This window comes from Artibeus jamaicensis, unplaced genomic scaffold, assembly GCF_021234435.1.
Source record: "Artibeus jamaicensis isolate MK-2021 breed Jamaican fruit bat unplaced genomic scaffold, CSHL_Jam_final contig_475, whole genome shotgun sequence".
In the NCBI taxonomy this organism is placed as follows: Eukaryota; Metazoa; Chordata; class Mammalia; order Chiroptera; family Phyllostomidae; genus Artibeus; species Artibeus jamaicensis.
This window is the reverse complement of record NW_026521852.1, coordinates 6,091,516-6,115,927: the sequence shown is the minus strand read 5'-3', so window position 1 is coordinate 6,115,927 and position 24,412 is coordinate 6,091,516. Positions and strand designations below refer to the sequence as shown.

General features: G+C 45.8%; 1 protein-coding gene across 1 annotated transcript in view; it reads right to left on the bottom strand.

Annotated features, from left to right (window-relative positions):
* KCNJ10 (potassium inwardly rectifying channel subfamily J member 10) overlaps window positions 1–22,554 on the bottom strand; it is a 35,779-nt gene extending 13,225 nt beyond the window's left edge. Inside the window, exon 1 of the mRNA XM_037144087.2 lies at window positions 22,316–22,554. The gene's annotated coding sequence lies outside the window, so the exon portion shown is untranslated. The remainder of the gene's footprint in view (window positions 1–22,315) is intronic.
* Between the last annotated feature and the right edge of the window lie 1,858 nt (window positions 22,555–24,412).

Sequence of the window (24,412 nt, the reverse complement as noted above, 5' to 3'; positions counted from 1 at the left end):
GGATGAGTGGATAAATAAGCTATGGCACATTTACACAACAGAATATTATTCAGCCATGAAAAAGCAAGGACTCCTACCCTTTGAGACAGCATAGATGAACATGGAGAGCATTATGCTAAGTGAAATAAGCTAGTCAGAGAAAGACAAATAGCATATGATTTCACTCACATGTGGATTCTAATGCACAAAATAAACAAACAAAATAGAACAGACTCATAGATTCAAAATAGACAGACAGCTAGCTGTCAAAGGAGCAGTGAGTTGCAGGGCTTGGTAAAAATGACGAGTGGATTAAGCAAAAAAAAAGAAAGGAAAGAAAAAACCTCATAGCCTCTTAGACACAGAAAACAGTGTGGTGGTTACCAGAGGGAAAGGGGGTACAGTGGGTGAAAGAGTGTATGGGGGGATAAATGGTGATGGAAGGATACTTCACTTGGGTTTATGAACACACAATACAATATGCAGATGATATATAATAAAATTGCACACCTGAAACCTGTATAACTTTATTAACCAATGTCACCCCAATAAATTCAATAAAAAATAAAAATAAATAAACATCATATGTTTTGCAATGGTTTATTGACATTTTTTGCCATCTGTGAGTTATTAATTTAAAGCAAAAGACTATTTCCCCAGTACCAAGTACAGGTGGTTAAGAAAAACTGAATAAAAGAATGACTGCAAGCTTGATCTAGACAGGCCCAAGTGAGAACCGCTTTGTTCTACATTGTGGGAGATGCAGAGTTTATGGAGATCTTCAGGCACACCACGGCAGAGTGGCAGGGGCCCAAGTTTACACAGGCTCCACTAATGCTGCAGATGTTTACAAACCCTTTTTTCAGAAGGTGAGAGAAAGCAAGCCCCATGGCATCAAAACCAGCTGTCCTCTGGGTCAGCTGCTTCCTTTGCAGGCATATGGAGAGGGAGAATTAGTCTTATAAATAGTTGTGAGCATTAGAGTGGACTTTGTCAAATTAAGTGACAAGAAAGGATGCTTCAACCCCCATCCATGAACAATGGTGGAGGTAGGTGGAAGAGTTGTGCACCTTCTCCTAAAACCCATCATGTTGGAGGGGCAGGGACATGCCCCTAAGCAAAGAACATTATGCTTTCTCTGTGGCAAGAGCAAATTGACTAAAAGAAGCTTTAGGTACTAATATTAAGTGCATTCATTTTCAAATATGAGTGAATTCTCTTTCTTCTCCTACCTGCTTTTACTTTTTGGTTTTCCAAATAATTAATGGTGTCATCATCCTCTGAGTTACCACACTGAGAATCTTGGAATCATTTCAAACTTTCTTTCCACAACTCAGCATTCATCTGATGCCACACGCTGAGGATTTGTAACTCGTGCCACTTTCTCTTTAGTTCATTATTTTAATGCCTTCTGGCTAAATCACTGCATCAGCCTCCTACTCTCCTGTCTCCATCCTGTCTCTCCATAAATTTACACTATGCTTCTACTGGATTACTCTTCCTCAGTTATAACCCTGATTACAAATCAATGAGCATGTATTCAGTAGTTTACAAAGTATTTTCACATTTCTTTCTCATGGCATTCCTATAAAGTATTAAGATTATAATCCTTATTTTATGAATGAGGAAATTAAGGCTCAGAGAGATAACATGACTTGGTAAATTGTGGAACTGGACTCATGCTCAGGTCCTCTGTCTCCTAAACCCATCCACTTTTCATTATACTATAAATGCCTCAGCTCCTTCTCCAAGCCAAAAGATTTTAATGTTTCTGCATTATCTACCAAAGAGAAGCCAAACTCAGTCTGGCATATATGGTCTTCCTTGAACTGCTTCTAAACCTTCTTTCCGGCTTTATTTTCTACCTCTTCTCTCCTATGGCAAGTTCAGGTATACCAACTGTTATTCCCTGTTTCCTGTTGTACACACCCGTGCTTTTCTCTCTTCCTAGCTTCCCCTTTCTCCTTATCTCTATATATCTGAGATCTTTTTCAGAGCCCAGTTCAAATGGCCCAGTTGTCATAAAGCCTTCTTTCATCCCCACAGGCTTACTATTTCCCTTTTCCAGATATATGTCTATATACACAAACACAAACACTAACAATTAAGCCTTGAACTGCACAGAGGTTAGTAGTGCTGACCACTGTGCAGTCAAAAACTTAAGTCAGTCTTTCACATGCATGGTTTCCCAACTGTGGATTAGAAATACAGTTGACCCTTGAACAAGGAGGTTTGAATTGCATGGGTCCACTTATATGTAAATTTTTAGTAAGTACCATAAATGTATTTTCTCTTATGATTTTAGTAACATTTTCTTTTCTCTAGCTCTAACTTTATTGTAAGAATACAGTATATAATACATATACAAAATATGTGTTAATTGACTGTTCATGTTATCAGTAAGGCTTCCAGTCAATAGCAGGCTATTGGCAGTTGTTTTTAGGGAATCAAAAGTTATACACAGATTTTAAAGCTGTCCCTAACCCCGCATAGTTCCAGGGTCAACTGTATACTCAGATGTACCATTTATGACCCATCTATTTGGCACATCATGTGTCTTCTACTACAAATAAGCTTACTGAAATAAGGATTCATGTGTATGTTTTGATTAGCTTGATGAATGATTAGCATAATGTATGACACATAAGTAGGTGCTCAAGAAGTATTTTATGGGTGAATGAATGAACAGAAGAGGACTCTCAAAGGACTCCAGCTATACATACCAATCTAAGAGAACTGATAATGGACCCCTTCCTCACAGTAGGGCAGGGAGTGTGAAAGCTCTTGTCCAGGGTAAGATGGATTGAAGTTCCCTCTGGTCCAGAGCCTCTCTCACTTTGGGCCCTTCTCATTCTCCCTTCTTGTTTGTATCTTCTCTTGATGTTTCTTATGATGTATTGCCTTTTTCTTTCTACACATGGAAACCCAATAACTAAATATCAGCACTAATAGATATGCAGATGAGCCAAATGTTCTCATGTGTAATGATGTTGCCTACCACACAGGAAGACTTGTACAGTTTTGGCTGTATTTTCATGCATTCATAAATAATTTTAGCACCAACTGGGTGCCAGATTCTAAACAAGACATTGGAATATGGAGATTAATTAGATATAGATTCTTACCTTGAGGACCCTATAATCTAAAAAGAGAGGCAACCATAAAATAGGCAGGAAGTGATAAGTGCCATAGAAGAGGTATCCTTAAAGTGGTAGGGGAGTTTGCAAAGAGAAAGGTAACATCTAGCTTGAGGAAGTAGGGCTGGGAAAGAAATTAACATGCATTCATTAAATACCTCTTATGCACCAGGAACTAGGCAAGGCTGTTGGTAATTTTTTTAATGCTAACTCATATAATTCCTCAAATAATGCACCACTTATACCAGAAAACATAATAACTAAGTAACAACCAGGAGTTGAGTTATTTCTACATGTCCAACTGTCTCATTCAGAGAAGACTTAATAGAGGAAGGTGACATTGGGCTGGGCTTGAAGGATAGGCAAGATTTGAACCTTGGAGTTTGGGGTTTGGGGGTCAAAGAAAAGGCCCTTCCAGGGAAGGGCACAGTGTGAGTAAAAGGTATAATTGAAGAAATCCAGGGCCAGCCGGGGAGCAGAAGCCATTTGTTTTGGTTGCAGTTTTTGAAGCACATGAGAGATGTTATAGGACAAATTGGGAAAACAGTGATGTGCTCTGACCCCTAACACTCTCCTGTTCCATGTGTTTGAAGGTCATTTTGCTTAAATAGAGGGCAATAGCCACACCACTTAGGAGTAGAATCTTGTGGCTTCTTCCTCATGGTGCTCTGGCCTGCTGGATATCCTTTCCTGGAGCCACAAGGTGATTTCTCTTTTTTTACTGTGGAGTCCTTCCTCTTCCTAACTTTGGTTCAGGGAAATAGAATGAGAGAGGAGGAAACTGCCATTTACTAAAAATGTGACCAACACTTCACATTTCATTTCTGCAACAACTCTGTAAAACAGTTTTCCTCTTCATTTAATCACTGATGAAATTCAGGGCCAGGGAGCCCAGGTGATACAAATTACAAGTGCAGGGCTGAGATTAGTACATAGTTCTGGCTACATTCCAAAGTCCTTTATACTATGACTTCAAGTGAATCTTATAGTGAATTTGCCTTCGCTAAGCAAATTCAACACAATAACCAGAGAAGATGACACCTGGAGCATGCTAGAAGTAAGCAGAAACCAGTCTAGTGAGAAAACTCACCAGCATTGATGCCTAGGGTGTGTCTGATGGTCTATGGTGAGGCTTTTTCTGTCACTGCTTGATCCTGAGTTTCTTCTCCTAAGTTTGCATGGCATGTCTTTATTCCTTTGTTTCCTTCCCTAGAGCTCTGTTCCCAGCTCTCTTCCCATATCTTCTATCATCTGTGCTGCCCTGCATGTCTCTCTGATATTTCTTGTTGACCCTTACTAAAGTGTTTCCCCCTTTGTCCTCCTTGTCACCTTCCTCTTTGTTTTTTTATTCCCTACGTATCTGTCTGGACTGTCCCTTCTCTTCATAGTTTCTTCAGCCTCCTGTATCACATTCTGGAGAGCCGATTTTTGAAGATAGTAATATGGAGGAATAGTATGCTGTTCATCTAATCACAACTCTGACCTTAAAATTGTGTACCACACTGTATCACCATCCACATGTCCTTATCAATGGAGATATTCTAAGCCCTGCAGTTTCCTATTCTCCCTACTTTTTCCCTCCTCTGCAAATAGCCTCTCAATTTAGGAATTTGGAAATAGGCTCAATAGGCAGTTATCACTCTATTAACTAATCCATTATTTCAGGTTTGAAGGTATTCCTCAACCAATCACTGCGGGGTATAGATAAATGAATAGGTAAATAGAAACAGGAAGCAGTAGTACCAGCTCACTCTCTGTCCAAGTATCTATCTGCTCATCAAACTCAAATGCTGTATGTTGAGAGAGCCCTATACACAAACAATGGAATCTGAAGTACTATCAGTCTCAGAAGCTAAGGGTAGGCTGGTCTCTAAGCCCACATTCATCTCAGAAAATTAAGTAAGGTACATGTCCAACATAGCACTCTGAGATGGAGTGAGAGAATCAGGCACAAGGGTAATTGAAGCCCCTGCCAGGAACTAAGACACAGCATTGCCTGGTAGAAAATGGGCTGAACTGGGAAGCAAGAGACATAGGAGCCAGTCTCAACTCTGCCCATGACTTGGGCAAATCTCTAAACCTCTAAGCCTTTATTTCTTTACTTGTAGAATAAAGGCATAGTTTCACTTGTCTCAGACCAGTGTGCCAGGAGGTACTCAAAGCCACACGATTAAATTTTCATGTACTTCCTTGAGATATCAATTTTACTTAAAGATTTTGAAGTAAAATCTTATTTTAATATTAAACAAACAATGCATGATGGGGAAGAATAAAAATGCATAACTTAGAAGACAAAATGGATTTTAAAGATGCCCAATGTTTGGCTCACCTCTGTATCTTTTGGGGTATAATTCCCTCTCTTCTTCCTTTCAGAGTTGCTAGGGCAGTTTGGGAGAAGCTGTGTTCAAGAATTATCAAGGTCACTTCCTGCCTTAAAACTCTATGTCCAGCCTGAATCCCTCCCACTGCAGTTTGGTCCCATCCTTAGCACAGACCTCAGTGGAGAGAAGAAACAACTATTCAGCCTCCACTTACTAACCATGTATCTCTTTTTTCAGATATGGAGCCCAACTTGAAAAGCAACCTTGGAAGGCTCCAGAAGGAGATCAGCTCACATTGGAGGCTGAAAAGAAGCATCTCTGGGTTTTCAAATGTCCTTAATGAGAGAGAAAGTGGAAGAAATGAGGGGTGGGGGATGTAAGAGGAAGGCCAGTAAGAAAAGTGCTAAAGGTATGTAAGCCCTCAAGGTTAGGAGAAGTTGCATTTGGGGTTCTTTCCAAACTTCATGTTTTTATTTATTAATCTCCTTCCTGTCCTGCCCCAAAGAGAAATAAAAATTAAGCCAGATACACACAAATCTCGAGGTGGGGAAAAAGTGGGCAGTGTGTGTGTCCTGGGCCTGCCTTGCCAGCTGAGTCACTGTTGCCTCTGACCCCCACCCCCAAGGCCTCCATCCCCTTCCTTCCTATTCTCTAGCCTCAGCCTGACACCAAGGCCCTGGCCCAGGGAAGAATAGGCTTTTCTTCCCTTGTGTCAATGTTTGGAAAGTTTTCATAGTCTGATCAAAAGAAAGGATAAAAGCTTTCAGAGCATTTCCTGGGAGGCTGTGACCTCTCTCTGGCTCTTCTGACCCCACTCTGTATTTTCTGGTCAAGCGAGGGAGGGACATAGCGATGGGGCCATGTCAGATGTTCTCCTCTGTCCAGAAACCATGCCTACCTGCCAATGTGGGCTGATCAGGACCACTGACCCTTCCTCTGCCCCAATCCCAGGCAGCACCTTTTGCCCATGTAGGAAGAGAACAGTGTTCCTGCAGAGAATTGCCCAGAGAGAGGCATCTCAGAGACACCCTCTGTCCCCAGCTGGAAAGGGAGAATGATTTCCTGGCATGTACAGTAAATGAGCACTCTTTGATGTACCTGCCCACCCCCTCCACCCCTTTCACAGTAACCCTCACCCCGAGTCATCACCGGGCCACAGTGTCTGCTGCTACCCACTGTCTGGAGCAGCAGGTTGCACATCCTGGTTCTGTTGAGGAGTTTGGCACTGAGCAGAGTTCGGTTGAGGACAAAAGACTCACCACAGCCTCCCTAATCCCAGCTCCAGCAACCCTTAGAGCCTTCAGTCCTGCCCTCATCTGGGCCCTCACCTCAGAAGAACATCTACTCAAAGATGTTAACCCATCTCTTGTCACCTCCACTAAAGAGCCAGAAAATCAGCATCAGTGCTAAGATATAACTGGGAGCAATGGCATTAATAGTAATAACTTCTATTTTCATTGTTATTCTATTGTTACCTGTAAAACATGAGACACTGAAGAGGTTTTTGAAGAACACTGGGGAAGATCTCCAAGGGTCTGGGCTGAGGTAAGTTAAGGGAAAATAAAGCAATGATCACAATGTTCAGAATCTTTTGTTCATGTGATGGCCTCCCCTGGCCCTCTATCACTCTTTAGAGAGCCATCACAATCACTCAGATAATCACCATCTGGCTTCGGCTCTTAAAACCCCCCACAGAGGGAATCTATACCCAACTGATCCCCAAATATACTGGTCAAGGTGCTCATTCCAGTTTAGAGTTTAGAAATATTCTTCTAGACAGAGTCTTCTCTGGAGATTTCACCCTCACCCCAGCTGCACTTACAGCAGAGGAAGCTGGTAATATTACAGATGGGGACAGGGAGAGGCAGAAGGTGAGGGGGAACTCCTTCAAACTTTAAGCTTCTCCAGGTATCTGCCCCTCTCTGTCTGCCCAGCACTGAAGATTTACCTTCTTACCACCAGAGGACAGGGCTTCCCAGCCCCATGGAGAGTCCCTTGGCTCTGTAGCTTGCCTTCACTCATAGCCCCTTCCCACCCCAGCCCACTCCTTTTACTATAGGTCAAGCCATATCAAATTGCCAATTTGAAAAATTGGGTCCCACATCAGCAACACCAAATGGTTCAATCTACTAATATGTAATAACAATAAAAATAAGAGTATCAGCCACATGCAGATCATGAGGCTCTGCTCTCTACAAAACACATTAGACATAATTCCACTTGACCCACACAGCCAGGTTGAGTGGTAGCTGAGCAGAACTGAGCTTTCTTTAAGATCACAGCTGACCAATCATTAAATCCAGAGTGTTTTCTCAGTCCTTGATGTCAGCAATCTCTCTACAACATTTGAAACTGACAACAAATTAGTCTGCTCTTCACACTTTTTCATTTGGTTCTTCCTGTGATGGGAATCCACTGATTTTGTAGACCTTGAATAGCCACCAAGTGTCCCTGTAACTTCTAAATTTCATGACTTTGGGCAAATCACTTAAACTTTCTGAGCTTTCATTTCCTTTATCTGTAAAAAGGACATAATAATACCTTTCTCACTATGGTATATGGAGAATGAATTGAGAGTAAATATGTAAGAGCATTATAAAAGCACTAAATGTGAAGAGAGTCTCATTGCTACTTTCTGACATTGTTCTCTAAGGTTCCCTTTCCATTTAATTTTGATCCATCTTTCTGACTGTGGTCTCTCCTTTTCCCCTTACCTGTTGGCGTGTCTCAGGAATTCACCCTTGGCTGTCATCTCTAACCAGTCCACTCTCCCTTCCTCAGCTGTTTGAACCCTTCCCATGGATTCCACTTCACTTCTGCCTATCTGTCCAAATACAGACAGGCTCCCCCTATGTGAAGCATTCCAGTTTTAATGTGTCCAGACTCATGTCCACTCTGCTCAAAAGGGACTCTTTTTTCCCTCTTGTTCACAGCATTGCCACCCATTCAGTACCCTGAGTTTCTCCTTGCCCCTCATCCAATTGGTAACTAGGTCTTATCAATTCTGCCTCTGTGGGTACCTGTCCATCTCCTTAGAGGCTTCCCTCACTCAGTCTCATATTCTCTTTCACTTAAAACTCTTAGGGGATCCTAAGAGAAAGAATCTCCTGCTTTTCCTGTCCCAGACACACTTTCCTCACTTCCACCTACCCCACCTGCCATAGGGACTTTTCCATTACTCCTGCTTTAAATCATTTAATGAGCTCCACAGCTTTTGTAATAAAACCCAAACTCCTGACATAGTATTCAGAACACTTCACCATCTGATTCCACCCTAATTTTCACAGTGTCTCCTTTGATATTTCCATTCACTCTTCAAAACATGGCTGCATTCCACTTGCATGTTCCATCCCTTTGGTTATGCAGTTCCCTCTGTCCAGAGTGCCCTCTGCAAGGACTTACTCTCCCTCTGTGTTGCTAGGACATTTTGCCACTTTATCAATATAGTGCATTTTTGTCCTCCTCAAAAAATTGTGAGCTCTTTGAAAGCAGAGACTATATCTTAGTTTTCTTTTTTAAGCTGGTACCTTTTCATTTTGCTGAATTGATTAGTATAAAAAAATGACTTGGACTTGAAATCCCTGTTTTGATTCTGGGCTAGAAATGTCACCCATAAAGCAAGTGGGCCACCACTAACACTGTCCCTTGCCTTTAACTGATATCACTAATTTATCACAGTACTTTATTTCTCACTGAGCCTCAGAATCTTCTCAACGTGGTGATATAGAGAGCCATTTTCAATCAAATGGAGTGGCCTAGCAAATGAAACCTATTTGTTATACTGGCATGTCTGGGTAACAGCCAAAGGTCCCTATCTGTTCTTCTTTCCCACTATTTGCCATCCTGGTCTGTGTCATTTACTAGCTAATAGAAACTTCAGTCAATCTCTTAATCTCTCTAGGGCTCAGTTTCCTCACCTAAGAAGGCAATAAAACTTTCCATTGTGTGGTCAGGGTTACATGAGATAAAATATGTGAAATCTTTAAGGCTCTTAGTCAAATATAAAATGTTATTATTAGCCTACTTTGCAAATGAAGAAAAGTATCTACTAAATTAGAGAAACAAGGGCTGAGACAGGTAAAATACAATAATTTGCTGACATTTAACAGCTGAGCCAAAACCTCTGTCTTCAGTCTTATGGAATTTGTCACATTGTTTCTCCACACTCCAGTACAATTGATGATGCTCAAGGTTAACCCCTGCCTTATTTCTCCTTTCTCTAAGGAACAGTGATTCATGGGGTAGGATGTACCATAGCCCCAGAATTGGAGTCTTCCAAACACTATGCTTTATCCCACCTCTCCTTAATTCCTGAGAGGAGGGTCCCTTCAAAAGCCTCCCCACCTGCTGAGAGGTAGGGGGTGTGCAGTGAGGGATACTGCATAGAGCTAAGTTCCTCAGCTACTGCCCTTTGGCCCTTTGCCCTCCTGCTTTTCCCCAGCCTTGGTGGCTCCAGACAGCTGGCGGGCTTCTCAAAGCCCAGTATGGCCAGACCTCAGCAGATAAGGTATTTGGGGTGAAGGCCAGTGAGCCACTGAGCTGTCACCAGATATGCTACTACAGTCTGAGAAACCAAAGAAGGGCCAAGTTGATGGGACCTGTTCCTAAGGGTCCCAGGACCGGCAGGGTTCCCTACCTGAGAAAAGAAAGGCAGGTCAACTAAAATCCTAGCTGAAGGCCCCTTCTCTACACACTTTCTTCTCTGTGATCTTATAAGTTGCACTAGCTAGTGATGAGAGAGGGCTTGGGCCTAGTTGGTGGGAGCTCCAAGAGGCAATATAGGAGGAGGCAGGAGAATCACTCTCCAGTATGGAAGCACCCTCAGGAGCAGCTCCCATTGGAGTAATTTCATCTTACCACTCCTTCCAGGAAGAACCATGCCCATCTTCCCAAATAAGAGAAAGGTTAGAAAAGGTTAATTCTTAACCTTTGTTTTGTTCATCTTTGTGTCCTCCTCAGTTCCTAATAGAGCTTTGCTTAAAAGAGTCTGTAAGATCGGTCTTCTACATTTCTTTTTCCTCCCTTAGCCCCCCCTTTTGATGTGTAACATGCTTCCTCCTTGGGAAGTTCTCTCTCCAAGCTTCCTATTGAAATTTAGGGGCACTAATTTGGTCTCACGAACAGCCTTTATGACAGAGTGAAAAGCTGTCTTTTCTCTAGTTTCACTCAGTCCTCACTCCACACTGCCCTCTCCCAACTCTCTGTAGTGAGGGGGCCATATGGGAAAATGAAGGCCCAAAGGGGGTGCAAAATACTCAACAGTAGGGCCTCAATGCCAGAAATCCAGTCTTCTATGGGGAGGTAAATTCCTCTTTCACAGTACAGAGAGCCAGAAAACTTCAGAGCTGGGCCAAAAACTGCTCCAGAATTGGACAACTTTGGACTTGAGCTTCTCCGTTGACCAACAAGGTCCTTCTGAGGAGCCCAGTGGTTCTTTGTGCCCAGGGACCAAGGACAAGAGAACTGAGGCTTTGAGTAAAGGAGGAAGAAGAGTAGCAAAAGGAAGATGTAGGGGAAGCAGGGGGGCACCAGCTCTTAAGCCCCTTGAATTACAGGTGGGACAGAGGCCATAATAACCTGAACTAGGCTCTGCTTTCTCTTACCAGCAACAGTTCTTGGCAAATAATGGGGCCTTCACTGTGGTGAACTCTTCCTCTTCTCACTTTGCTTAATTTCTATACCCAATCTGGTCTCATCTTAGATATCACTTTCTCAGGGAAGCCCTTCTGAATGCCCACACCTGCAGTAGGATTTGCAACCCATACTATGTCCTCCCATAGTACCATGGACTTCACCACTTCAGCCCCTACAATGAGCCAGCCTTGTGTGTGGTGCTGTGCACCACATCATCCTATCCTCCCTGGGAAGTGGTAGTGCCATTACCTCATATTGATGATGTAGAAACCAGACTCTGAAAGGGTAGCTGATTTGCCCAGGAGGCCCACTAGGAAGTTGAACCCAGGTCTGCTTAAACAGAAGTCTATGCTTTTCACCTTGCTACCGCCATACTGTCATAGAATATCCATGCTGAAAGTTACTCATGGTCATCCCATTCAATTCCCTCATTTTACTGAAGAAGCAGCCTAAGTCTAGAAAAGCTGAATAACTTTCCCATGACCACACAGCTGGCTAGTATCATATGTGATTTCAATCAGAATTAGAGCAATAACCCTGAACTTCTTTCTTTCCCCAACCCCTCTCTTCCTACAAGATCCTTTTTTTGACCCTGGGGTACCAAAGAGCCAAGTGGTAGGGGACCAACCTGGGAACATTGTCCATTGACTTTTCCCTTGTCCAACCACAGCCACAGCCCAAGAGGTGTCCAATGTGCCCAGCCTATCACCAGGTATCAGAAATCCTCCTCACCCCTTTAGCAGCTGGCCCAAAAATACACCATCAAGATCATAAACAACAGCAAATAGCTGGCCCAGAGGGAGGGGGCAGATTCAGTGATGTTCTCTGCTCAGGGTATGACAATGGGCAAGAGAATTCTTCAAGACAGCTGGAAATCCCACAGCCCACAGGAGCTCTGTGCCACCAGCCTTTATTCAATAGGAGACCTCTCTTTTTCATCAGGGGGTGTGAGTTGTCCACCTCTTTCTATTCTTCCCCTTTGCCTAGAAATACCTTATATCCAGGACATGCTTTCCTGTTATGTCAAAATTTACCAGCTGTAGCATAAGCAGTTTATCCCTATTTTCACCCTTGGTGAAGATAGAGACCCATAGGTACACTGTACTTAGGATGCATATCCAGAAAATTGAGCCACCTTCTCTGAGAGAGGTTATTTCAACTTTCTGTCCTTCTCAGGGCTCCAAGATCATGTACGGAGAGCAACCTGACCTTCGCACACAGAATTCTAAGGGGATCACCTGGGTAGGAATATCTCTACTCCCTTTTCAACTTTCTACTTATTTTTTATTCACTTTCCTTGTTTTAAGAGAAGGATGGAGTAGGGGTAGCATAAAGACACTGACGAGATGCAGAACTAGATTAAGAGGTTACTATATCCCTGTCCTCCCTCTTTCAGTAGCTAACTGCCTAAGTGCAGCTGGAAGAGTTGAAGTTATACTTAAGGTGGGCCTCTTTCTCCGACAGAGGACATTAGAAGGGGCATTTGGAGGCAGAGGAACCATCCCAGGGTTTAAGGGTGGGGAAAATATCTTGTGGATGAGATGGCTTAAGCAAAATCCTGTAGCCACAGAGAGGGAATTCTAAGTGAGGAGTAGAGTTAAGGAATGCAAGTGTGTGAGCCACTCTGATGTAAGGGAAACATCATGTAGATCAGTGTTTGATAGTATCAGCAAATAAGAAAACCAATATTAGCTTAGCTCTCCATCTGATGGAGTTTCTGCCACTGTGACCCCACCCACCGCCCAAAATCCCAGCATAGCACTGTAACGGTAGCCCTCAAATTCTTGGGGTTCTGGTGAGTCCTCCATCTAACTCCCTTTTCAGGGCACCTGCTCTGGGCTTCCCGAAGATGTCTCAGGCCAGAATAGTAGGAGAGGAATAGACACCCCCTTACAGATCCTTGTACAGACATAGGATATTAGCAGGGAGGATCAGAGCCAGGCATCATGAAGGACTTGTAATCAATAGAGATCTCAGACTCTAAACCCTAGCAAGACGGCAGTGGGGTTTCTCCCTCTCTAGCCATCCAAAGTCAGGAGGAGAGGCGGGCTAAAGGGAGGGGAGGGAATGAAAAGATCTAGGATCACTCTTCCTAGAGGCAGTAGAAGGGTCAAGGTGACCTTTTGAAGTTCTTTCTAGACCCAGAATCCTACTTAAGTTTCCTGTACATGTTGTTTGCCCTACCTACCACCCCACCATGCTCCCATTCCTTCCCAAGGAAGGTGGGTAAAAGATAACTCTGTGAAAATTCCATAGGATCATGTGAATGAAGCCACAAGGCAGATAATGACCCTCAAAAATCACCAAAAAAAAAGCCCTTATAGACAAGAAACTTCCATTCTCATTCCAGCCTTGTCACCTGGACACATCATTTTACCTCTCACAAGGGAAATGATAAATGTTCCATTTACTCCACAGGGCCATGAAGGGTTGTGACTTGTCCACGTGCACTGGGAAAATGCAAGGATGGTTTCCCTGGGCCTGTGCTGTATCAGGCCAGGGTTTGGTCATTCACACAAAGCTCCTCCAACATGTTTGGCTCTGCTCAGGTGGGGATGTGAGGGAGCTGGGCGCAGAGACTTTAGCCCACCCAACTCCTTCATGGTCAGGTGGGGGAGCACTGTGCTCAGAGTTCAGCAGAGGCCATGTCTGTGGTTAACATATAAGCAGGTGGGTTTGGGGCAGCTGGACATTCCCTTCCTCAGGGCCACATTCTTGAGGTCACAACAAGTGCAAACTTGTTATAACCTGTGTTGGAGCAGCAGGGGGCAGCGAGGGCATGAGAGGGAGGGATGGAATGGCGCTGAGCTGGCTGAGGCTGGTAGAGAGGGTACAAGGGGGAAAGAGGGGGGCTGGGTGGAGGAGAGTGGGTGAGCAGGGACATCGGCTAGTGGATGGTGGCAGACGTGCAGGTCTGTGGGCCTGGGGCAGTCTCTGTGTCTGGGTACATCTGTTCCCCATGCCAAGTGTGGGGCTGCATAGATGAGTGTGTGCTTGTGTGCCTCTGCATATATTATGAGTCCTGTAGTTGTCGGGGGAGGAGAGGTGGCAGCCAGGCCCAGCTGGGCAAGTTGAGCAGAGGAGGGGATAAGGCTGTGTCCCTTCTCTTCTCCAACTGCATTTACAAGCTGCCCCTGCCCTGCCAGCTGGGGCCTCTCCCCTCCATGTGCCCATTTCCCCAGCCTGCCCAAGAGAAGGGAGGGTGCTTCCTGCCCTCTCCCTTCCCTACCCCAGCTCTGGGCCCACTCCCCCATGCTCTCTGAGCCCTCTGGACACTGGGGCGTGTGGGGGTTGGTGGTGGGGGCAGTCTCTGAAAGCAGGTGACTGTTTGGGGGAACTTGGGGACAGAGCCCCCATTGTGCCTGCCCCAGAGCCACCTCAATGGAGCTCTCTGGCACAAAGCGTCTTTGACAATGGGCAGGACATTAGTATGCAGAGCCAGCCCCTCAGCCTTCTCCCGGTCCTCCAGCCCAGGGGCAGGAGGTAGGGGACTGCTGGCAATACCAATGGAGGCAGGGGTGGGGCAGGGCTCAGACTGAATTGATCTTAGCCCACAAGGGCTCCCTGGGGGGCACTACCAAGGAGACAGGGCGAGGAGACTAGACCAGAGTCCCCAAACCTGCCACTTGCCAGAAAGGACTTTGCAAGTGGAAAAGGCCACAGGGACTGGTAGTGATGGGGGGGGGGGCGGCTGTGGGAGGTCAGGCCCCTTGGTTTCAGGCAGGCTTTAGAAAAAAGCAGTGGGCAGTCTGAGCCCACCTACTTTTTTGCCTCAGTTTTACCCTTTATTCAAGGGAATTATGTGGGCAGTAGAAGAAAAACAGAGCAACAGACAGTGAGATCTCAAACCTAAGCCCACCATGTCTCAGAGTTGTCAAGTTTGGGGGTTGTGGGTAGGAGCTGAACCTCCAGAATGCAGAAAGGGTGTGCACTCAGGCCTGGGGTATTTGGGCTTCTAATGAAGATGGTGCCTGCAGTCCAGGTTAGGGGGATTTGGCTAAAGGGCCCAAGAGCTAGGACTAGCTCTTCCTCAGTGTGTGTCTATCTGTCTCCCCATGTGCCTCAACTCATTCCCCATGCTGTGGGGAGAGGCTTCTCTTCTGCCCAGGGGATCCCCAGCCCTTCCCCAACCCCCATTATCACCCTCAACATTGCCAGCTGACTTTCCCAAGATGCAGTGTCCTGCCCTATGGCACCTCAGCACAGAAGGCAGATCAGGAGAGCCTGAGAAAGTGAGTGCGCTTGAAATGGTGGGACCACTGAGAGCAGACAATGCTCTGGGAAGAGGCTACAGGCACCACATGAGAAGCACTGTTGCCCTATCACAGACTCCCTCTGCCCTAGGTCCAGGAACCCTCAGGAGAAAGGACTGGGGCCACTTTACAGAACTGTTCACCATAAGACAAGACAGAAAGATCCTTTGGACTTAAGCAAGTCTTCTGGCTTTCTCCTCTTCCTGGGATGTCAGGAAGTCCTCCAGGATATCTGCCCTCAAGGCTTCCTGATTTACTCCCATGAGCTTTGGAGCTCTGATGGCTCACCTGGATTGCTGGAGTAAAGGTAAGATCTGCTTGGGTTTATTTACCCCACTGGAAAAGTCTGGTGGGGAGAGCATAGGGTTAGGGGATGAACTCCTGTGTTTGGGGTCCAACAACTCTGTTAACTTTCCCTGGGACCTGGTACAAGTACTTTCCCTGTCTGGGCCAAGAAGCCCTATCGGTAATGTGGGAAGGATTACCTCTGTAGCTCCCTGCTTTCTGGGCCAATGGACAGTGAACTCAGAGGGTAAGGCTCTGGAATTTAATAAGAGCTTACTTTATTCAGCACTATGCTAAGACCTTTTCTAGTATTATGTTGTTTAGTTCTCAGCAACTCTAAAAAAGTAGACATTTTAAGCCGTATTTTATAAATGAGGAAACTGAAAGACAGAGATGTTAATAATTTGCCCAAGGTCACACTGATAGTGAGTGGTAAAGTTGATATTCAAGCTCAATTTTAGTAGGCAGTCTGTCTCCAGAGCCCACGTGATTGGCCCCAAAATTCATCCCTACTGAAAACATTTAAAAAAATGTGGGCAATGAAGAAAGATCAGCCAGAATATCCAGACTGGCCAAGAGTTTTTTCAAACTGTTTCCTGAGGTTCCTCTAAACTAGTAATTCTCAAAGTATGGTCTGGGGCCCCTGGAGGTTCCTGAAACCCTTTCAGAGGTTCTTTGAGGTCAAACCTACCTTTATAATAATGCTAATATGTTGTTTGCTTTTTTCACTTATTCTCTCATGAGTATTCAGAGTTTTCCAGAAGCTATACAACATATAGTAGTGTTGAATGCAGATGCAGACATGAGAAACCAACTCTTTTATTAAGCCAGACATTAAAAGAATTGTGAAAATGCAAGACAATGACACTCTTCTTACTGAAGTTTTTGTTTGATTTTTAACTGTAGTTATTTTTCATTTAAAGTGTAACTTATATTGACCTGCAATGGTTTTGTCATTGTTTTTTAATCCTTACCTGAGGACTTGCTCATTGATTATAGAGATGGGGAAGGAAGGAGGAGGAAGAAAAACATCGATGTGAGAGAGAATCATTGATCAGTTGCCTCTCATAACCCACTCATATGCACCTTGACCAGGGACCAAACATGCAACCCAGGCATGTGCTCTACTCAGAAATCGAACCCATGACCCTTTGATTCACAGGACAACACTCCAACCAACAGAGCTACACTGGCCAGTGTTGTTATTTTTAAATGAATTAATAACTATTTAAGTCTCCTAGTTCTTACTTCTTTTTTTTTAAGATTTCATTTATTTTTTTTAGAGACAGGGGAAGGGATGGAGAAAGAGAGGGAGAGAAACATTAGTGTGAGAGAGAAACATCAACTGGTTGCCTCTTGTACTCACCACAACCAGAGACTGAACCCACAACTCAGTCACGTACCCTGTCCGGGAATTAAACTGGGGACCTTTTGATTTGCAGAACAATACCCAACCAACTGAGCTACACTGGTCAGAGCCTCAGTTCTTATTCCTAAAATATCAATAGTTACAACCCATATAAAGCAAAAGCTCTTTGGCATCTTCAATAATTTTTAAGAATGTAAAGGGATCCTAAGATCAAAAAGTTTGAGAACAACTACCCCAGGCCCAAATATACTTGCCCTCTCTTCTTACCAGTTGCCATGTCATTTTTTTTTTATGACAGGGTCAAACTGGGAGGTTTAGATATGGGAAGGAAGTATGTGCTGTGGTCTCATGGTTGGGACTAGCATCAGGGATAGAGATGGAAATTAGGGGTTCTAGGGTCTGCTGCTTTTAATCTTCAGGTGATTTTGTCTCCACAGGTTGGGGTTATTGCTAGAAGGTGGATTTCTTTTGGGTCCCTTAAGAGTTGGATAATGAGGTCTTACATATATCCTACTCCAGGACACTCATAGTATCTAAAGCAAGGTCCCCCCTGCCCCTGAATCAACAATCAGAAAGGTTTCCTAGGTAGAGCCAGGTTGGTCAGCAGGAACTCTCGAGCCAAGGGTCTAATGCAGAAAAAGATGACTTTGCTTCGGGGAGTCTGCAATCTGACACAGGCAGAGGCCTAACCTTAGAGGGGCCCTTGTGTAATGAAGCAGACAGGATGTCCTCCAACATCACCACTGCATAGAGCATCCTGGGCAAAGTTACAGACACAAGGGACAAGGGACAATCAGGATGCTGAGGAGAAGAGGGTACAAGATGACAGAGCAGATAGGGAAACAGAGGAATGGAGATTGGCAGGAAGGGTAGGACTAGGAATAGCCTGTGTGAAGGCCCAGAGTGGGAGAAAGAGTGTGGCTCAGAATTGCCATTGAATATATTCCCCTGGAACAAGATCTGACTAAAGCAGTCCCCCAAAATGGGGGTGCTTGAGGAGACAGGGGGAAGGTTTACAAAAGTATCTTGAAGACTATGATTGGGAGTTTTCATCTGAAAACCAATAGGGATATATAGGTAGGAAAGGAGCAAGATAAAACTGATTCTTCATGGTGACAATTTCAGGGACAATTCTGTGGTAGAAAGGGAATCAAGGAAAGGGACAGGCTAACGTTAGGGAGGTCATTATGTGGGCATCCCAGCCCATAATGAGATGGACAAGCTAACAGAAGGGGAGAGCACATACACCTGAGAGAATGTGTGAGAGGGGGGGAACCTAGGCAGGGAGAGGAACAGGCAGGGTCATTGAGGAGAACAGGTGAAAGGCAGGATAGAGAAGCTGAAAGAGAGAAGTTGTGCAGAATGGTGAAAGAGACTATCTAAGCCACAGGGGTGTCAAACTCATTTTCACTGGGGCCACATCAGCCTTGCAGTTACCTTCAAAGGGCCAAATGCAGTTGTAGGACTGTAGGACTGTAGGACATTTATACAGTCCTACACTCCTTAACTAGGGGCAAGGAGCTCAGCACTGCTGCCCATAGAAACAAGGTGCCAGGCCAGATAAAACAAAATGGAGAGCCAGATTCGACCTGCGGCCCTTGTGTTGGCCACCTGTCATCTAAGGGAAGAAGTTGAACAGCTCAGTTATTGAATCCAAGTTGAGGTAAGATGTCTGCTTGGTGAAAACTTCAGAAGGAAGAGGCTATAAGTATGGAGACCCAGGGCCTGGTGCCTGGGTCAGCCTGTTGGAATAAAGATAGGAAACTCATCTTAAACTACATGATAATTCTCCCACCTTCCCAAACTCTAGAACTGTGGGGGGATGGTGACCTAGGACCTCAGAAAAACCACAGTGAAAGGCTGTGGTGAGGCACAGGAGCCAGGAAAGATGACAGAGTAGAAAGAGTCAGAGTACTTTCTCCAATCTAAGCACCATTCCAAGCCCTTTACAAATATTGACTCTTTCAGTCCACAACTATTATTAGCCCCATTGTAAGGATGAGGAGACTTGTGTAGCTAAGTGGTAAAACCAGGATTTAAACCCAGGAAGTCTGACTCCAAGGCTATGCTCTTAATCACTCTGTCTACTGCTTCTCAGGCAATGCCAGAGCAGAAAGGACTCAGGGAGAACACTGTGGCATGGAACAGCCATTCCAGAGAGGTCTCAACAGCTGCCACAATAATCCCTGCACTTATCTGAGCTTCACAGCTCACCTCAGAAGTCTACTGATGGGCTTTTTTGTTCTGGAATTTTTGGTTTTGTTTTTGTGCAGAAGGTGGTCTTCCTTTCTTTCTCAATCCTTATTTTAGATTTCTTTCCTTTTATGAGAAGTGGTTTCTGAAATCTAACCTAAGTTCCTCAAACTGCAGCCTCACTCCTTTCCCAGATCCTCTGCCATTGGAAGAGAAGCAGATGGTCATTGTACGCCCCTTCTATGTTTCACCTTTTTAGAGGCCTGAAGTGTTAATTCAGGTCTCTCGGGGTCCAGCTTCTTGAACCTCTTTCTGCAAGCCACATAGTTCAGTTTTTACTTGTCTCCCACATTCTAGAGTCAGCCCCTCCCACTTCCCCACCACCTCAAATCCAGCTCCAAGCTGGCAGACACCCACGGGAGAGTTTTTCCCACAATCCCTTTCTCTTTGCTCTTTCAAGGTTCTGATGGGGGGAGGGGATAAAGAGGGGACACTTAGATGCACTGTCTCCATGAAGAATGATGGCAACACATACATTAAACTCAGATGAATGAATATTAGCCTGTGGTAGAGTGGGGTGATATGTTAAACTCAAAAAGCTCTGATTCCCAGCAGCTGCCCAAGCCAGCCACCTTTCACTGGGTGCTTTTAAAACACTTGGATTCCAATCTCACTGTTTCTTCTCAGTGGTGTGCCTCGTATGATCCCTTCTCTCTACCTCCTTCCAGGGCCTCACCACTGTCCTGAACGTCTTGGCCTCAGACTGGACAGTAACACTGACCAGTCAGGCAAGAGAAGAATCTAGGCCAGGGAAGGGAGGGAGAGTGGAGGTTTTTTCTTCTGTCCTAAATAACCCTTGGCAGGAGAGTTGAGGAGTGCCATTGCCCAATGCCTCTTTCCCTCCCCACCAGGGGGCTCAGCCTATCTTTCATATTGTTCACATATTGCTAGGAGACCCAGAAAGCCTTTTTCCTCCGAGGAAGTGGGAGTTCCCACATGACTCACCCCTCAGAGCCCTAAACCCCTTATTCCACCACTCACAGGATGACCACAGGGGACTTCACCTGAGCACACTCAGATCCATGTCCCAGCCTCTCTGGTCCTTATGGACAGCAAGGGAAGGAGGCCTCTGGGTCTTCTGCCAGGCTTTTTCCTTGTAGCCCAATCCAACCAGCCTGGGGCTATAAATGAGCTCCTGTACAGAAGGTAGCAGGTGCTATTCACTGAGGCACAGGGATGAGATGGAGGATGCCAAAGGGTAGACACAAATTACATATGTCAATAGACTGGATGTTCAGGTGATGTTGAGGAGATATAGAGTTTTTCCTCAGGGTAGGGGCAGCAGTGGGATTGTGCATTAGAACCACAGAAGTAATGGAACCATAACCCTGCCTCCCCCCTCCACTCAGTAGTCATTGCCATTTGATATCCACTGCAACAAGTTGGCTGCTCAGACTCTGGGTGGGGGCTGGGGGATGGCTCAGAAAACAGCAGCTCCTTTCAGGACCCAGGTTGGCAAGGCCTTTGGGAGGCTGGACTGGCCCAGATCACCCCCCACACATCCCCTCCCTCCCTCCTCACCACCACCAAAGGACTGGGGGGGGAGGGGAGGGGCAGAGTGCAGGGAGGGGTTGGCACTTCCTGAGCCATGCCTATTGCCTCTACAGACCAGCCCTGGCCCTTCTTCCTGGGGTAGTGCCTTCCCTCCCCCTCCTTCTTCATTTTCTTCCTCCATGAAAAACTAGCTATGAGCCAGGACACCTGCTTCCTTCTACTTGGTCCCTCATACCCTGCCTATACTCTTAGGAATTAAAAAGCCCCACTCCTCATCACAGGATGGTGGCCTCCATCATGCCTGAAACATGTTTAGAAATCTTTGGAGATCAGAAAAAGGGTTTGGAGATGAAAGTAAAGGGAATTCAGTGGTGGCTGCTTGTCCCTCCTCAGGCTGGTCTTGACACCCACTCCAGGCCCTCCTCAGCACACTTAAGCAATGAGCATTCCTCATAGAAGGGCACCAAATCTCATATCATCATCTTCTTCCCATACAGAACTGCCTAAAAGCAGTCCTGGTGGGGGGAAAAAATTCAAACCCTGCAACCAAGGCAGACCATCAAAAAATCTTTAGCCAGAATTTGTATTGATGAGCAACATAATCAGGCTTGAAGCTGTGGCCTTCTTTGGGTCCAAATTCATACTGGTGTCCCCAGCAATCCCAGTTCACCATCTCCCTCAGTCTGCCTGGGGTACTTCATTAACAAGAATGAAATCTCAGGATAAGAGAGGCCCTAGTCCCACTTTTGCCCAGCTTTGTCCTTCTCTCCACCCCAGGGTTCAGCTCTCCTCCCAGTCCCCCCAAATCAGGAAGTTCTCTTACTTCTTTCCTTACACAGGTGCCCTTGGTTAGTTCCTGTCTGGTAGAAGGAATGGGAAGGGAAGGTCATCTCCATCTGAAGGTGAATGTTAGAGTGCAATCTGCCCTTCTTCCTCTAGCTGGAGTGGCCCTACTGCTTTCCTCTTGGGGATCTTAGTGTGAAACAGCTGGGGGAGTGGAGTAGAAATGAGGAGGGGTATCTTGAAGTGGAAGGCAAGTAGGAACGGAGGGAAGAGACTGGGTGGGCAGGGGTCCTAAGCACACCAGGTTACTGAGGATCGCTAGTTCAAGTTGTGTTTTTCCTTCCATGTGTGAACTAGTGGTAAGTGGGTGTTGCTATGTGAGTGTCACTGTCTAGGGAGGGGGCAAGGGCTGGGCATGGGAGTGGGAGTAACTTGAAGATCCTGGGAAGAGGGGGCACTGTCTAGAGTGCCAGTGTGGGAGTGCATGGTTGCAGGTGGTGGTCACTGTATTTGTTGCAGGAGCCCCGATGCAACTGCAGGGCTGCCCAGTGGGAAGGAGCATCAGGAAAGCCCCTTCCTTAGCCTAAAGGGCTGAGGTAACCAACTTGGCTTACCTTCTGGGAGCCCTTCCCAGGGGCATCAGTGTGGGGCCGCCTAACGTGGGAGGCTGAGGAACAGAGCCATCCCGCTGAGACCAGCCAGGGTAGAGACCGAGGGGCTTGGGGCTCCAACCTTCCTGGAGAGTAAGGAGGACAGGACACCGGTCGGGCGGTAGCACTCCCTCCCTCATTAAGGCCAGGGGCTTACCTTGGGTCCTTGTGGAGTGGCCCTTCAGATGGGCAGCAGGACTGACAGATGGACGGGGAGGACAGGAGTGAGGAAGGAGCTGTGCGGCGCGCTGGGCCAGGACTCTTAAACCGGAGCTGGGATCAGATAAGGGCTGGTCCAGGGGCCGGGGCCGGGGTCGAGCTGGCTGGGGGCAGAGCTGGGCCGGGCGGGGCCGGGCCGCCCCCTCCCTTCACAACTCCGGAGCCAAACTTTGTGTGAATGGAGGGTTTAGAGTGGGGCCGGGAGGGCGGGGCGGGAGGCTCAGGACAAGCCAATGGGAGCGTGGAGCGCCAGGCCCGCGCTGCGTTAATTGGAGGGTCTCAGGCAGAGGGCGGGGCGAAAGGAGCGACTGTGCGGAGCCCAGACTGAGGGAGAGGCTAGGCAGAGCTCAACTCCAGAAGACTGAGAACCCGACAGGCTCGGGGGAAAGAGAGAAGAGACGATCCGCGAAGCGATAGAAACTACGCTGGCAAGATGACAGGGAAGAGAGAAGGAAGGAGGCGATCTTGACAGAGTGGGGAACCGAGCGGTGCCGACGGGGGCGGGCCTGGGCGGAGTTAATAAGGTGGAAATGAATTCAGGGCAGCCCAGTGGGGTAAACAAGGGGCTGCACAACTGGGGCTACAGGATTCTGTCTTTCAGCACAATTTCCTTGTGTTCTCTGTTCCCTAGGCACTGGGCGAAGTCCTGGATGCGAGATGCGCAAAACACCATCTCCGCCTGCAGCATCTGGGTCTGGAAAGAGAGAGGGGACGCTGGAGGCGGCAGAAAGTGAAAGATCGCTCTACTTAGGGGGGGTCCTAGCAGATGTGGGAGGACCCAGGTGACATCTAAAGAATGTGGAAGGCTCGGGTATTCGGAGATGACAGCGAGGGTACTTAAGGCAGAGGGAACAGCATTCACAAAATCCTGGGGGACATGAAAATACAAGTCTATTTGGGATAATGCAGCAACTGGTCCATTGAACGAGGACAGGGTGGTGGTTCTCAGCCTTTACATCAGCAAATGACTTCTCTCATCATCTAAATTTATGTTTTTTTAAATCTTAATTAATTTATTGGGGTGACATTGGTTAATAAAATTATATAGATTTTAATTGTACAATTCTATAGTACATCATCAATAAATTGTATGTGTGTTCACCACCAAAAGTCTTTCCATCACCATTTATCCCCCCTTTACCCTCTTATATCTGCTCTTACCCCCATTTCCTTCTCGTAATTACTATACTGTTGTCTGTGTCTAACAGTTTGTCTAACAGTTTCATTATTTGTTTTTACCCTTTTCACCCCACCCCCAAATTCATGTTTTAAGAGGTTTTTATTCTCAATCTACCCCCACTCTTGGTGTTTATTAAGGAAGAAAATAATTATTGCCCCATTTCTATTCATCATGAAAATTTAACTGCTAATCAGTAATCAGTATTACCATATTGAGTTGATGTATATCTTAAAATAAGAAACTTCAAATTTTAGCTTAGTGCAACCTCTAAAAGCCATATATGATGGATAAATGTACGTTTCAAATGTTCATGGTCAACTCTGAGCTTCTGAACAATAGAGAGCAATCACAGGGTCTTGGTGGGGGCGCTGGAGTTGGGGAAGCCATAGATGAATTACAGAAAAATTAATCAGGAGGCAAGCAAGATAGTTTGAATCAAGGGGAAACATGGCAGCAATCCTAGATTCTCCCTTCTTCTCCACCTTATTTACCTTATGTAATCAACACATTTACTTTTTAAAACACCTAAATCCTCCTCCTTTCTATCTATCATCATGGCTGTGGTCCAGGACACCATCACTTCTCACCAAGATTACTACCAGTATCTGGAAGATCACTGGTAGCCCAGGACCCTGACCCACTCTTCACAAAGGAAGTCTCAGAAGAAGAAGCAACCTGTGTTCATCACGTCAGTCCCTGTACCTTTGTATCAAAACCCCAAATGCTCCTTGCTTTGCGGTCACAGTCCAAACTCCTTAGCTTGACATAGGGTACTCCTCTGAGAGGGGAGGGAAGAAAGAATCAAATGGAAGGAGCAGAAAGAGATAATTTTTTATCATTTAAAAATTAATGTTT